Source organism: Pantherophis guttatus, chromosome 3, assembly GCF_059756535.1.
Source record: "Pantherophis guttatus breed Tessera chromosome 3, ASM5975653v1, whole genome shotgun sequence".
Lineage (NCBI taxonomy): Eukaryota > Metazoa > Chordata > Lepidosauria > Squamata > Colubridae > Pantherophis > Pantherophis guttatus.
This window is the reverse complement of record NC_142065.1, coordinates 179,843,941-179,860,856: the sequence shown is the minus strand read 5'-3', so window position 1 is coordinate 179,860,856 and position 16,916 is coordinate 179,843,941. Positions and strand designations below refer to the sequence as shown.

At 36.1% G+C, this 16,916-nt stretch overlaps 1 long non-coding RNA gene across 1 annotated transcript; it reads right to left on the bottom strand.

Moving 5' to 3' along the window:
- Window positions 1–11,582: 11,582 nt before the first annotated feature.
- LOC148114926 (uncharacterized) lies at window positions 11,583–14,025 on the bottom strand. Its single transcript, XR_015733397.1, has 3 exons — window positions 13,909–14,025; window positions 13,100–13,152; window positions 11,583–12,516 (listed from the first exon to the last, which is right to left on the bottom strand). It is a non-coding gene; the product is annotated as an uncharacterized LOC148114926 (long non-coding RNA).
- Window positions 14,026–16,916: the final 2,891 nt, after the last annotated feature.

Here is a 16,916-nt window from a genome sequence, read left to right as displayed (position 1 = left end):
GCACCCGGAGGCTGCAGTTGGTCCAGAATGCGGCCGCGCGGGGGATTATGGGAGCGATGGGGCGCTCACATATAACACCTCTCCTGCGCGAGCTGCACTGGCTTCCTGTGGTCTTCCGAGTGCGCTTCAAGGTGTTGGTGACCACCTTTAAAGCGCTCCATGGCTTAGGGCCGGGGTATTTGCGAGACCACCTTCTGCCGCCAATAGCCTCCCACCAACCAGTTTGCTCGCACAGGGCTTCCTCAGGGTGCCGTCGGCCAGGCAGTGCCAGCTGGCGACCCCCAGGGGGAGAGCCTTCTCTGTGGCAGCACCTGCCCTCTGGAATGACCTGCCCCCTGAGATATGTATGATATCAGACCTCCGGACTTTTCGTCAGGCCCTGAAGACACACTTGTTCCATCTAGCTGGGCTGGCTTGATTCCATCCTCTTAGTTTTTTAATCGAATTCGGTTTTAATTGGGTTGTTTTAAATTCAGGCCAAAATTATTTAATTGTTTTTTAAAATGTTTTTAAATTTTATATGCTATGTTTTATTCTGGCTGTACACCGCCCTGAGTCCCGCAGGAGAAGGGCGGTATAGAAATATAATAAAATGAAATAAATAAATAAATAAATAGTTGTTGGCTCTGCCTTTGTAGAGCTGCCTTTGATTCACTCTACTTCCCCTGGAAGTGACCAAATAAATAAGTCCTGATGATGTTCCAAAAAGATAGAATCATTCATAACTCAAGCTGATTCACTCCACCTCAGATCATTTCTTGTTTCTTTAACTTTTCTTAATGAGGCAGTTCCTAGATTCAATTAATTCCTTCTTGCTGTTGAGTAAGGCAGATATCAAGTAACTGTAAAATGTATGCTAATATTCTCAGAAGCAGGCATTTTTCTGTCTATGCAAGGCTAAATAGACCTGAGCTGACCACTGTGCCTACCGTTCCTGTCCTAATATTCCTTTTTACTTACTCTTTTCATGTATTCAAATTATGTTTATACTTTTTACCTGTAATCTTATATATGCTTGACAAATAAATAAACTTAAAACTTAAACTTCTGCTTCCACGTATCTTGGGAGATTATATTCTTAAATGCCAGTTGCAATCATTGGCATCACTGTCATAAACAAATTCTGTCCTTATGTCCTGTATCTCAGTGTCTAGCACAAGTGTATAAATCACAGGCCTTGCATTTTAATATATGTTTTGCCATTGCCTCAGCCCATATAACAAGAATGTCATAGTGAACCTCTGAAGTTTGATTAACATATCCAAATAAGTCAGTATACAGAAAGCTTTCTCATTTTTAAAACAACTAGACTTATACAAGATTACATAAAATAATGCCATAAACCTATTTTTATGCTTGATAGATTTAAATTAATAAAATGAATCATTCCATGTAAGTTCAGTGATAGAAAATATGACAAAATAGATAGACTCTTTAAGATCACAAAATCCACAGATTAGATTTTCACCAGATGACTGAAATTTATTGGCAATAATAAAGTTGTAACAGCTGTCAAATCCAATCAAGTATTCCTACAATATAAATTAAATAACAAGAACATAATAGAATAAAGCAAAACAAACTACTGAACTTCAGGGATCAATACGAGCCTAATTGTGTACTTTTACAAAGGATTACTGTGAGTATTTATGTTTGGATCCATTTTCTAAATATAACTTTTTAGTAATTAATTTAAATTTTTTAACAGTTAAGTCTGTAATGTATTTTTTTTTAAAGTAATGTGTACTTTAGTCTTATTTTTTTATTTTTGGTATATATTTATATCTGCATCTTTATATGTGCATGCAGGCACTTGTGTTTGGAAATTGTTTGAAAGGTGTTGATTTCCACTTTAAATTTAGTAGACTTCATATTTTACAATTGTCTCATGACAGATTGAGTAAAACATATACCATTTCGAAGAAAAAAAAGATAATGTGGATTGGTAACAAGGTATTTTTGAAAATACAAAATAATCCTATAAATGACTTGAGGGTAATGTAAATTGTAAGTGTATCCTCCAAGGATAAGTTCTGTTGGGTGAAGTGATGTTTGTTTGCTTCTGGAAAACATTCCCAATCAAGCTACTTGAACATCACTTTTCTATTTTCATTAATACATCGGCTCTCAGAGTGCTATCCTTTTCTTTGCATCCTGGAAGCCTGAACATTCTGATTTGGAATTTCAGAAGGCTTTCCCATGTCAGTGACAATCTTAATAGAATCCAATTAGTTCCACAAGGCACTTTCTGGTGCACAGGCCTCTAGCTTGATTGCGGTGACTGGTGGGTATTTCCTGTGTTTAAGCCCACATATGGATTGAGTAAAGCAGTGGCAGGAGGACTACCGTTTTTCCTTCATTGCATCTTTCTTTCTTTCTTTCTTTCTTTCTTTCTTTCTTTCTTTCTTTCTTTCTCTCTTTCTCTCTTTCTCCTTTCTCTTTCACAGAGGCTAAGCCTCTCTTGTTTTTCCTGGCTCTGTTGTGAAAATACCGACCAGAGTTTTGGCTTGTGCAGTGCGGACATTTGGCCAAAACAATCTGCTGAAAAGCAGTGCAGCAAAATGCTTTTTAACCTACACATTCACCACTCACCATATGAGTAACCACACCCACTGCCCCATTTCGTGGCTTTAAAACAACATGGGTTTGCCCCCAGAACTGTTTGATTTATTTGACAAGGTTTTGCGAGCTGAGTCTATCAACATTGGAAACGTTCTGAGGCTTGGTTTCTGGCAGCGCACGTACAGCTGCACTCTAATCGCTCTCTCTGCCTCTATTAAAGTCGACAAGGTGAATGCATTGTGCCTTCAGTGAGACTTCTTTAAATAAACCATCAGCTTTGCAAAATAAACAGATAGTACTTTGAAACACATTTGTGCAAAAAAAAAGAAAGAAATCCACCCCAACTCTTTTCCAAATGAATCATGATACAGAATGAGGACATTTTACTATTATTTTGCAGTGTCCTTTAAAAAAAAGATACTATTTAATCATTGAGAGGATCTAATAATAAAACATGCCCATATTATTCCTACCAAAGGGATACATTTCATTTAAATGTAAAATTATATGCCTAAAGTAGCCCCATAATGCTGTGTGTCCCTGTATCCTACCCCAGAAAAATAGAGAGTAGATGGGGATCAAAAACGGGAAAGAGAAACCACTATGACTAACCAGCATGAAGACAGTAGACAAGTGTATAGTGTGCCACTAGTGAACAAATCACCCATGATAAATAAAAAAAATAGTTGTAGAGTAATAACATTCTTCTCTGTCGTGCCATTAGAAATTCATCTGACAGTGACTTTCAGAGACTATTAATCACCCCAAGAACTACCCAATTTCTGTCTTGGGAAAGCGGGAAAAAATTGCTATGCAAACTTGCTGGCTTCAACTCCTGATTTTTGTTAAGAGTTGGCAGTAACCTGTAATGGTAGATTGATATTGTGTGTGTGGATTCCTCTATATATACTTCTCTAAGGTATAAAATACAATGCTTCAGCACATGGATGTCAAACATTGGCCCTACTCTTGAAGAACTCGTATATTGCTTCTGAATATCTAAATATGCAAAGAATATAAAAAGTAAAAAAAAAAAAGTCCATGTGTCAGCCAATTGGCATCTGCTAATTCATAGATATCCTCTAAGAATCAATGGATAAAGCTATTTGTATTTTTGAACAATATTTGGTAGACCTGTCTAGATTTGTTGCATTTTGTAATTTCAGTTAAAATGTTAATCAAACATTCGCTCCCCTTATAGAATCCAGTTATAATTTTCGATATCAACATTCCAGTAAAGTGATTTGTTTTGGAATATAGCAGGTTCTTGGAACTTCCAACAATCAGCACATCTCTAGCTTTATCAACGTGCACAGAGACCTCTCAGGTATACATTAACATCATAGCATAATATTATGACAATGCATCCTTTTGATCTGTGAAAGAGACAGTTCTAGGTTTGGCAAAGGGTCCTTAGCCCATATCTGAGAGGGAGGTTGAAACTCTTGCAAATCCCAGAGAGCCAAAGCAATTAAAGATTAAGCCAAAAAAGACTTGTTACAACTCAGAGGCTTGGTTGGATCTCTGCCATTTGATCCCTATTCTGTGTCTAGAAATATACCCTTAGGCTTTGATGCTCTCCTCTTGTAGTTTTCTGACCCTAATTGTTATAAGCAGCTGGCTACTTCTAGCAAGCGACTGCTTGGTGGTCTTACTGGTTCTGTATCAAGATGCCACTCAGCAGGGATCTTCATGACTCCCAAACAACTTGTACACTTGTCTTCAAAATAGGATCAATACAAAATAACATAGTTTACGTATACTCTGTATGCCAATGAGAACCAACTCTATAGCCTCAAATTTCCTACTACAAGAAGAATTCAAAATGTGAAACAACAAATATATGCAAATATATCTATGGCACACACAAAAAAAGAGTTACCTTAAATCTTTTAATTTTGTTCTGTTATTTGTCTTGATGTGTGATTGGGTCCTTCTACAGCTCCATTATTTCAGCCACCTTAAATATTAGTTCATAAAATTCTTATTTTTTTCTCTTGTTCAGTGCCTATAAATTCAACCAAATGTCTTCAATTTAGGCCACGTCAACCATGAGTTTAAACACAAATGTATTTTTGTTTGAAAAAATAGCTGTTCTGTCATAAGCTGCCTGCGAACTATTCAAATGAACAGACTGTATTATGTTTGGAGCATATTTAAATACCCCACCTGGAATTACCGCTGAAACACACAGCTTGAGCTCCTATGAGTAGTCCCAGAAAATGCTCTCCGATATAAAATGAAACCTAAAGACTTTAGGCCAAATTTTTTTGGCAATAGTTGCTGTAAGAAACTTTGTAAGGTATTTGTAAATATAGGGGGTGGGGGGGGGTTGTACCTTCTTTCATAAATGAGAATTAAATTCTTTTTCTCTCCAAATCACTTGAAACAGGAATAGAAAAAATACAATGACCAAAAGGCCCATTCAAATACCTTTATTCTTTCTAGTTCACATGACCACCTGAGTGTAAATAGTGTAACAGGAAGATTCAGCAATGACTCCTATCTCATACTCCATCTAGCATAAAGCATGTGTTTCTTGAACTTGATAACTTCAAGAGATGTGACTCTAAAATTTTGGGAAATCTGGTAATTGAAGTGCACACCTCTTAAAATTTGTTTGAGAAACGCTGATGTATATCATAAATAGAAGTCAGATTCCACAGAGAAATCTTCATTTAAGCCACATGAATTTATTTGATGCACTTACAGCTCCTCCAGTTATTTCAGCTAAATTGTCATTTGTAATGAGACAGAAGGACAAAATGCAGAAAAAGTACACATAAAGTATATATAAAGTGTAATCATATTTACTGTATTAATCTTAATTTTAATCACAACTGCCAACATTGAATATGCTATGCTGTGTCTGTCATCTAGAGAGAGCTTGTTGAGACTGCCATCTCTTCTTGAAGTAAACAAGATGTGGATGCGATGACAGATCTTTGTTGTGGTACTCCCTTTTTGGGAAACCCTCTTCTTCCATATATAGACTGAACTGTTCTCCTTGCTTTTCTGATTGCACTGGTTTTGCTGCAGCATTTTGAACAAATTGCTTTGGCCATGTGTTCTCGTTGCACAAGCAAAAATGGTTAAATGAATAAAATTTTATTTTTGAAACAGACACATTCACTTCTACTTCTTAGAACCACTTCCTTTGGGGAATGCAACTCCCAGCCCATCATGAAAAGCTAAATGGGATCATTAGTCTGAAAAATATTGCACAATCCTGCTCTAATTAGACACGTCAGATCTTTCCTGAGCCTAATGCCGGAGTCTAGTGTCTGGCCAGTGCATGGATGGACTTTAGGTCCCCATTAGTTGTCTTCCATTTTGAATAACTGATTGCTGATTCTTTGATGTCTCTGGCTCAGAAGATAGCACTAGAAGAGTAAAAAGAAATGGTTTAGGGTAGCAGCCATATTTTCACTTTTGTATAAATTATTAGTAAAGTGTCTTAGTTCATGTTGATCTATTTATATTTATGGCAACAAAAATCCAGTGATGATGGCATCTCAGCTACATATGCCTGTTATGCATTTTATTTGTTTCCCAATGCTATGTTCCACTAATTATATTTGTGAAAAGATGTTGTAGCTGTGGTAGACGTTGTAATCGTTGTCTTTCTTAAAATGAACCAAATATTCCAAGGCTCTTGAGTATGCTCATTCACATATGTATGTAGGTGTATATTTAACTGTTTATGACTTCACTTTGCCTTAACAATCAAATCTTCTTCTGGTGGAAATAAACTCCAGACTCAGTTATGTGATTCCATTTATCTGTTTTGGCTCCCATGCTGGCACCAGCAAGTATAAATATATCAGCACGATGTATTCCAAAGATGACTTGTTCTCACATATAAATTCTTTTTGCAATTAGCAAACATGAAATCTTGTGACAAATGGTTTGTGGATCCTTGTACTCAGGACTGGAAAACTCAGCAGGACTACAAATCTCTCCCAACGTGAACCATGTTGAACAGCATTCCATTTGTGAGTTTGTCAAGTACTTCTTTTTAATTGCACTTAAATAAAGAGTATCATGGTTGCAGGAGATATTTTGGATAAATGTTTTTTGCTTTCTCTTCCAGACGGTTTTGGGTTACGATTAGAGATAGGAGTAATCATTTGTTTTGGAAACCCTGTTATTTGGTTGAAAATAATTGTATTGCTTTCGTTATGCCATAATAGTGTAACCATAAAGAGGAAAACATGACTCATTTTTACATGAATAGAGAAAGAAAACAGGTTTAATAGTTAACTACCCTTTAACCTATTTATTTATACCAATAGCATAGCTGATTGGCTTATCATTGTTGACTTACTTATAAATATCCAGAATGAAGAAACAAAATAGCCATAGTTCAATACAAGAGTACACTTTTGTGTATACTGAGATCAGAGGGTTAAATAAAGTACCCATGGTTCTTTGCTGTATTATGGATAATGTACAAAATGGATGGGTGGATGTTTCTCTTGCTTTATGCTTAGTGAATTTAGTAATCATTCTCAGTTTGGTTGCAAACAGTAGACAAGGAAAACTGGTATTCTGAAAGAAAAGAAAACACAATTCCTTCCAAGGTATTTTAAGAGGTCTATACGCAGCTGTACACATTTTACTGCTTAACAAGAAAAGAAGTTGTAACTGAATAATTTGACATTGTTGACGATATGAAAACATGAAACAAAAGTACTGATTCAAGAATTTGCTGAAGGAAAGAATTCAGAAACTCACTGGTGTACTGTATTATATTTTTAAGGGTACATGAACTGTTTATTGAGGAAAGCTCAATTTAGCACTTTTGCCCTGGCATCTAGGAAAGTGTTATTTGTGTTGTTAATTTTACATCATGCCCACTTTAATTGAATTGGCTGCTAAATAGAGCCAGGAATAATGGCGCTTAAAAAGGAAAATTGCAGTAATCTTCAGAAAGCTGTTCTATAATGGAGGAATCTAATTAATTTAACCCTGCAGCCTTCCATAATGGCCGCACTTTATCATTTCCACAGATGGAAGTTGAAGGAATTAACAAAGGTGTTGTTTCTTTGTTTTGTTTTTTTCTGGCAGCAGCAGACATCTCTCCCTATGTTTAGCGCGACTATGAAGCTGTAGCTTTGCCAAGTGCAGCTTTACCACTTTGTTATGGTTGCTCAAAATCCTTCAAATTACATATTTCTATCTGCAAAAGAGAATTGTGTCTCAGTATTGGGGAGAGTTGCATTCTTCAGAAAATAATAATAATAATAACTAGTGAAACTTTTCCTTTATTTGAGCCCTGTCTCTTCACCACAGTTTCCCTGAGTGACTGTTTTTCCAATTCTGTTATTGCTTTTGGGAAGAGCAACACTTTTAACTTTGCTAACATTCACTAAATATAAAGTATGTGGGTTAATTTGGTTCATTTGCCTCTTATGGGTGGGAAACCTTAGCTTATTAATGGAAACATTTCTATACTGAAAGGCTGAAAACCTATTCACTGGTTTTCTTTTTGATATTTAATATTTCATAGTTTTACTATTGTGATATCAATTTTGCTCGTAAACAGGACTCATTTAAGAGTAATAAAAGGCATGAAGGTGTTGGAACATTTTCTAAATTGGCTTACTCCAGATGTTGGTAGTTCTGAGTAGAACTTCTATCACTCTTGATCACTGGAGATCTCAGCTGGAGTCGAATGGAAATTACTCTGGAGTTCATTATGCGAGGGAGCCTGAGAGTTTCATTTGCTTTAACCTTATTTTTTTATTTTAAAAAATGCATGTATACTAGTTTACGAAGCCGTGCGGCAGAGAAATTTTGGACACACATATATACATGCCTAGGAAGTAAGTTTTAAAAAATCCTGTTGTTGAATTTTTATTCTGGTAGTCCTTGTGTGCCAGGAATCCCTTGTTGTATTCTCTATCCAAATATGCATGCACACTATCTTTATCTTTCATTGTGAATAGTCATGGTGAAATTAAGAAAGTAAACCTGAATTGCTAAAAATAATAATAATAATAATCCATTCAGAGTAGATTGCTGCTTCACTTGAATTGTCAGCATTTAACTTTGCTAAACTGCAGTCCAATTAATGGGTTTGGAACCTTCCCTACACTAGGTCAATTTTTAAATGTTTTCTAAAATTAAAATTGTAATAATAAAGAAGATGCTTGAATATGTTGGCATATATCACATTAGAGGGAGAGCATGTGAAAATACCTCTAATCTGGTGTATAATCATTGGAGCCTGTGATAGTTCTATGGATGTAAATGTGAGCTAGATACCTGGGTTTGTTGCAAAGCCTGATTCTATTATTTGATTAGGGCTTATTAATACGTTGGAAAGGTTATGCTGGGAATTGTAGGTAAAAAACAGTGGTAAGTTCACATGTAAAACTAAAAGTGTTTTCACGTGCTTTCTTTCCTCCACTTCCATTTAAATCCTACATCAGTTTAGCTACTGCATGAAACAAGCTATAACTCATATAAGGGTATAAAAATAATTTTATATAAAATTTGTTAGGCTGAAAAGTTACTGGAATACTTGTTTTAATTTGGGGTTGCTATAAGCTAACATGGCACTTTTGTTACAATATGGCAATAATAAATATTTCAAAAATTAGTCTATTTCAAAATGCTTATACAATTTGATTTTATAACTCATCTATGACATAAAAAGAAAATAAATGCATGCATGTGTCTAATTTTAATGTTTAACAGGCATAATATTAGTTTACTTCTATGGTAACATTACCAATTTTGGAAATTCAAAAATAGTTGTGAAGATCCATGATAATAATGGAAGATTAAGCAATTCTATATATTTATGTGTGTTTGCATGTTATGTACTGAATGGATTAGCGTATTTTTTGGAGTATAAGATGCATTTACCCCCCCCCAAAAGTGGATGGAAATGTCTGTGTGTCTTATACAATGAATGTTGCTGAAGCCCCGCCCACCTGCCAGCCCACTGTTTGGCCGTTTTCGACCTCCATGTGTCACATTTTTGGCCTCCGCACGTCCATTCCAGGTTGCAGAGAACACCACAGCACATCACTGCCGATCACTGGCCTCTGCAAACCAGCTGAAAACATGATGCACGGAGGCCATGATGTGCGAAGGCCAAAAATGTGATGCACAGAGGCTGAAAATACAATGTGCGGAGGCGGCGATTGGCAGTGATCGGTGGTGATCCTGGCAGCCTGGAACAGGTCTAAAATGGAGCATGCAGAGGCCAAAAACGCGACACTCAAAGGCCAAAAATACAACATGCAGAGGCGGTGATCGGCTGTGGCGATTCCTGCAGTGTGGAACAGATGATTGGCGGTATTCTGGGAGGCCGATCCAACTGCCAATCTCGTGCTGAATCAGGCTGGGATAACGTGCTGAAGCTGACCAGGCTGTTTGCTGTTTGCTGCAGGGATGCTAGCCAAATGAATATTGATGGATGCTGCTAGGCAGAGGCAGAATATTTTTTTTCTTGTTTTCCTCCCCAAAAACTAATGTGCGTCTTATACTCTGGAGCGTCTCATACTCTGAAAAATATGGTAATAAATAGATGACCTAGTCTGTTCCTCTCTGAGCCAGGTGATGTGACCTGAGCTAGGTGATGTTCTCCAGAACTTTTTTGTATTTATATGTTGGGCTGTTTGTTGGAGCTATAATTCCACTTTTTTTTCATGGATTCAATGTTTCAATATTACAAATAAATAAATGCCAAGCTTAGTTGATTTAAAACCTAAGTAGGGCCTCCAGGGAACTCCAGTGAACTCCAGTGCTGTTTGCTACACTGGAAAATTCAAATGTTCATCAGAAAATCTCTGTGTTAACACTGCCATTTGCCAAGAAAACTATATGAATGCAATTGTCTGGGCTTAAGCTCAACCTAACTTTTTTTTTATTTGTTTAATGCTTCTATTACATTTCTGTAATTAATTCATATTTATAAGTTATTTTGAACAAATTAACTCTTTTACAGCACAACATGCAAAATCCCAAAGAGTAGTATAGCTTCCAACAATGGTGGAAGTATCAACTTGAATGTCAGAACATGCACTTAATTTATTTTTTATAGGCTTTATTTTTATTTGTCTAAACTGGAGACATTAAAGTAGCATTAAACCATGGAAAAAAAGGAAAGAAAGCAATGGAAAAATTATCAGTCTTTGTTATGCAATCACAGTCACAGATAGGAATGCAAACTCAAACCGTCACACCATAGTTAGAAGCCATCTTAGCTTGTTTGTCATTTTAAACATTTGCATGCTTTCCCCCTTCATCCTAATATTTCAAACCTTGCCTGAAATATCTTAAAGCATGCTGCCTTTGTTCCTAGTGGTGGTTCCATCCTAAGAACTTCACCTGCCTTTACCTGTATATTGAAAATTGTGAAATATTTCTGCCATGTTAGTTCAGAAAGTTATAAGCGGCAACAGAGCGGAAATCCCCCCCCCATTTGAGTGGAGCCAATCACATGTATCTATAACAACTAAGAAGCATCAGGAATGGATTGGCAACATCCATTGTTTTAATCAGTATCATTTGTTTATCCACCAAAACCATGTAGACTATCTTAATGTATGTCTGTGGGTATGTCTGACGTTGTGCCAAAATCTATCTTCTAATTTCTTTTGTTATGAGAGTTATGTCTGTTTTCTATCCCATTCTTGTGATCCTTTAGAATTTCTTCAGAATTTTTTTTCAGAACTGTTTACATCCTTTTCTTTTTGCATAGTGACACAACCTCTGTAATTGGCCACATGCTTCCTGATCTGGAAAAAAGATCCTATATAATTTCTTCCCCAGAGATTTAATTGAAGCATAAAAAAGGAAGGCTGCAGGCTTGTAAAAAAGTGATTCTTCAATGAAAGTCTGCTCATACAAACTTCATTACTCAAGAAAGTGCATGAATCTTATACTCTCCCCACAAAAATTTCAACAAAATTCTCTTCTCCTTTGGTGGGAAAAAAGTATGACTTTTTTTTTCAATCAATAGATATTCAGCAGAATTCAGCACTAGCACAATTCCAATAGAATTTCAATTTATTTATTGTCATATTTATTGTCATATTTATATGCCGCCCTTCTCCCAAGGGACTCAGGAGTTAATTTATTACAGTGAATATTTTAATAATTTGAATTATTGTGTGGCGTAACAGTGGGAAACAGCTACAGGATCAGAGAATACTATTTCATTAATCATTATGGTCATCCAGGTCCATGACTCCATTTATATACAGCACATGATTATGTGTTGTGGTTATGAGTGTTGCCAAATAGGATGGAAAGTGTATAGCTTCCCCCTGTTCACATAGAGAAACAAACAGACAACATCAAGGAATGGAATCTCTTGCTGTTGGACTCCTTACTTTAGCACTCTTATTTAATGAACATTGGTATTTCTAATTTCTACAATGTAAAGGGCCATAGCAGCAATTCTGAAACATCACAGTTGCAGAATATCATCCCAAAGAATGGGGATCCTGCTGCTGGTGTGGAGAAGAGTCAGAAACGGCAGTGAACTGAAAAAGCCAATCATGTCAAGATAATGGAAAGCAGCTGGCTTTTAAGAATTAGGTAGTAGACTCATAACTTGCTTTTCATCGTATCCAGATGGAGCAGGGACAATACTGCTGGAACTACATCTGGGAAACTCCTAAGGAAACTAACAGAAAGGAGCCAGACCTCCCCATCTTCTAGCATTAGGCTCTGTAGCTGAGATGGCTGATGTCCAAAGGGGATGACAAGCAGCCTTTGCTCAGACTTAAACAAGCTCTGTCCATCCTATAATTGAAGCTTTGCTGGGATTCAAAATCTTTTCAGGGAAGTTGTCAGTAACCATCTCCTTTTGCAGCTGTCTCTCTACCACACTCCACTTGCCAGTTAGCATTCTTTAGGTCCCCTTTAAGTTAGAAATCTTGCCTTTCACATGGCTGCCTGTTAGGATCAGTGGGATTGTCATTTTGCATCCTGAAAGAACAGGGAAAATGCCAGCTTTTTAAAAAAAACAACAACATTATTTTATGTGAAAGCAATAATCTTATAGGGCAAGAGTATCTTTCTGTATAAGAGATATACAGATCTATCTGTATTTACAGATCTATGAAAATTAATAAGACATTCCATAGCAACTTATTTTTTTATCTACTATATTATTTCTCATTATCCACCTAACTAGAACCCCCACTAGACTTTATGTAGTTTAGGAAAGCCACAGGCATTTTGGCATCACTTATTTTTCTTATTCCAATATATTCATGGATTGGCAATAGACTTACTGGCTCCAAAACTTTTTAAAAGTCTTTGTGAGGACTTTTTTGGTTTTGATACAATAGAGACAAACCCGAAGCCCTGCCAGATTTGAAAATATGGATGAACACAATGCTTTTGTCTCAATGACATACATTTGCTTGAAGGAAGAGGAGCAAAAAAACCAAAAAACTATTTCCTAATGTTTTCTCTCTTAGAAGTTAGCATTACCTAAGAGGCATTACCTAACTTCTTCAAATGCAGACGCCATAAACCAACATTTGGGACATTTGATGTAACTTACCATTTTTCTGTGTAGTAGATTTCACTGTGCTACAAGTTTGGAACAAAGGAAATCTGGAAATTAAGGGAAAAAAACTTTGAGTAAAAACAAAAGTAAAACAAAATCAGATATAATTGTCTTCCTGAATTATTTCAATATTATGTGAATATTGTCACTCTCAGGGAATTGAAGGTCTGATAGAAAGATAGTTTGCTGCATAAAGTCCTCTATTTTTTGTCATTTTTTGTGCCGTTTGTTTCTGATCAAAAGGCATTTCAACTTTTACAGCAATACAATCGATCTTATCAATCATGCAAAAACCCCCACGAAGAAATAAAGTAAAAGATTTGCACTCAATTGTGCCATCTTTAAATCTATGGGAGAAATAGCCTCTTGTTTGTCATCAGCCTTACAATACCAACTATAATAAACTATGTCCATATCTGGATCTATTTGTGATGCCAGTTTGTGGCCTTCATTGGAAAAGGGATTCAATCAGTGCTGTGAAGTAACAACAGTGGGAATAAACAACAAATGGAGAATTCCAGTCATTTCTAATAAAATTTGATCAATGTAGGTTTTACTTCTGACTGCTAATCCTGGATAAACAGGAAACACTTTGAGCACCATACATGAAAATCCTTGTAGAGTCTTCATATACTATGTTAGACAGGACTTTATCTAGGAAAAACTAGATCCTTCTTTAATGTTATTAAATTCCTTTAATAGCCACATTTTAGGATTCAACTAGAACAGCAAGTTCCTTGTTTTATGTTTACTTTAACTAGGCTTTGTTAACACATTTGATCAGAAACATATTTCAAACTAACCAATGTTTAGGAGATCAAAGCCACCATTCCTATAAAACCAGAACATAGAAGGAAAAAGAAATACCACAGAATCTCCCGAGAACTGCTAATCAGCTGATCTTGGACAACCAATCCTGTTAATCTGCTTCTTGTCCCAAGTGCTGTTCTGCTTCATTAACTTGGCAAATTGTTATGAAAAGATGTTTTGAGATGTTACTTGTGCTTGTTTGCTTCAATTATTTTTCAATAAGGATAACTAATCCTGCCAATTTACTTCTTCACACTGCTGATTTTTAAAAAATATTATTCTGGTTATAAAGACGTTTTGGAAAGTTCATAATAAACAAATCACATACAATTTTCATGACTTACACAGGCTTCAAGCTATTCATATAACATAGATGACCAGATTAATTCTGCCAGCAATGTTGCTCTTAAAGCAAAAGAGAAAAAACAATGATTGAAGATGAAAATCAATAACAATAACATTTAGACTTGTATACCTCTTCACAGTGCTTTACAGCCCACTCTAAGCAGTTTAGTGAATTGCCCCCAACAATCTGGGCCCTGATTTTACCGGGAAGGATGGAAGGCTGAGTCAACGTTGAGCCGCTCAGGATCAAACTCCTGGAGTGAGCAGTGAATTAGCCTGTAGTACTGCATTCTAACCACTGCGCCATCACCAAGACACAACTTTTAGATATGTCCATTAGACAAAGAAGGTAGAGAGACCTGGGGGGGAGGGTTGGTTTAAGGATGCTCATCTTTATGCAGCCATATTATTTCAGGAGGAGTTTTTGTTAGTTCCCCCCTAAAAGATTTCAGTTTGTTTTTCAATTGAATTGTACACCTTACATGTTATACTGAAGATGAGAAAAAATTCTGAAGTGATTTATCTTGTCTGATTTTTTAAAATTACATCTCAAAAACATAGCATTTTAAACAGTGGTATGCAAGCTTTCTATATCCACTGTATTTGTGACATTATCAGATGTTTATAATTTATTTGATACTGCTGATTGGGTCTATATCTGGATAACAGATGTTTGGATATGTCCTTCCCAGAGAAGAAAACAGGGTATACAGTATAATGCCTCCCAATTGTATTTCAAGGGACAGGTTTCCCTTGAATATTTATGAGGCTTCATGCCCCTCACATTTCTATGGGAAATAGAAGTAGTTCCCACATTAAAAATCCATACAGAGATCCATTGATGTGCTTAGACAAGTCCATAGGCTGCAGTGATTCTTAGATTTGTAGATCCACTGTAGCCAAAGAGTACTAGATTAGATAAAGCTGCCTAGCATCTAGAAGAAACCGGAAGCTATTTGTTTCACCTTGAGACATAAGACTGCCACAAATTAGGCAACCATAACTAAGACATTTATAAGAAAGTGGGATATTTAAGGACTAAACTAGTAGACCCAAATTCTCAATATATTGAATTTTTGCATAGCTTCCTGACCACAGTCAGAGTTTTTGTGACGCAGGATTTAGCCAGTAGCACTCACTTTTTCCCTCTTAAACTGACTCAATTTTCACTTAAAATCTGCCTTCCATGTCTGAGCTTTATTGTGGCATTCCAGATTTCCCAGTGATTCTTCCCAATGATCCTGGAAACTTATTTTAAATACCCATAGATGGCTTGGCCTATAATATTAAACAGATGCATTTGTTAGTCTTTCTCTTCCAGCTCAAATAAGTTTCTTTGGTCAAAAAGAGCCAAACTTATAGGAAATTGTGGAGTTGATTGCATTTTGCTGAAGCCACTGAATCTTAGAGCATGTTACCATTTATAGCACTGCCAAAGGGTGATTCTGTTAAAACACGGACCTGTGCCTGCAAAGACAATTTACATAACTTCAAAGCTCAAACTTGCTGTTAGTGTTGGAAAGGGTTGTATACAAGTGACTGCAATAGCTAGAGGGGATCAGATAAATGTTTTCGACTCTTGTTTGATATGTATTAAGAAGAAATGAGTCACTCTTTGGTTGAAAAGCAGTTTGCACAATTTGTTCTTCATAAGATCTTGCAACGAAAACTAAAGTAATTTGGCATGCATTGGTTTAGGCTCAGAAAAAAATAGCAAAACTACTCCTAAATTGAGAAGCTCCTTAAAATTAATGACACGGAGGTCATAAAAGCATATAACTCAATATTTATTGCAAAATTCTGCTTTTTTAAAATGCTGTGTAATTGGAAAAACTGGATCCATTGGTTAAATTTATCCCACTATTGTTTTTAACCTTTGCTGGAATTATAGTGATGTTTTTCTACATTGTTCTGCAAATCTTAGTAAAAGTGCAAAATGTCTAGTACTAAAATTCACCAAATGATTGATGTTAGAAAACTGCACTTGGAAATAGCAATTCATATAAGACAATTGCAATCTTTCAAACTGCAGCTTCAGAGCTACTTTTCCCATCCCCTTGTCCCTTCACTCCTTTCCCCAAGCTGTAATAAAAGAATCTTAGGATCAGACATTTATGTATTCCTCTCACAAATATAAAGAAATTGCTGGCCTTAGAGATCTGACCTTTTTTTTTTTTTTGAATGATGGCAGAAGTTGCAACAATAACAGAAACAACAATGATGTCAAAGCAATAGAATGTGAGAGTCTTACACCCCACCCAGAAGAATAACCTTAAGGGCTGGCTTAATATCCTTTGCAGAAATTTAGACACATTACCCCCAAGACGTACTGTATTGTGTTGTGTTGTGTTGTGTTGTGTTCTGTTCTGTTCTGTTCTGTTCTGTTCTATTCTTCTCCACCATGTAGGTCTATCAAAAATACTAAGGGAGCTGAGTGAAATTAGTTTTGTTAAGAAGCAATTGTTTTAAATATTTTATACATTTCTAACCTGATCCAGTAAGATGCACTCCAGCAGTGAACAACCTCTCAAGATAAAAATTGCATGACACAGTATAAACAAATATAATAAATACAGTTCATTCCTAGAATAATGCCTCACTCCTGAAAAGCTAAAAGCATAATGGAATAGGCTGCTTGTTTCCAAATGCAAGGAGG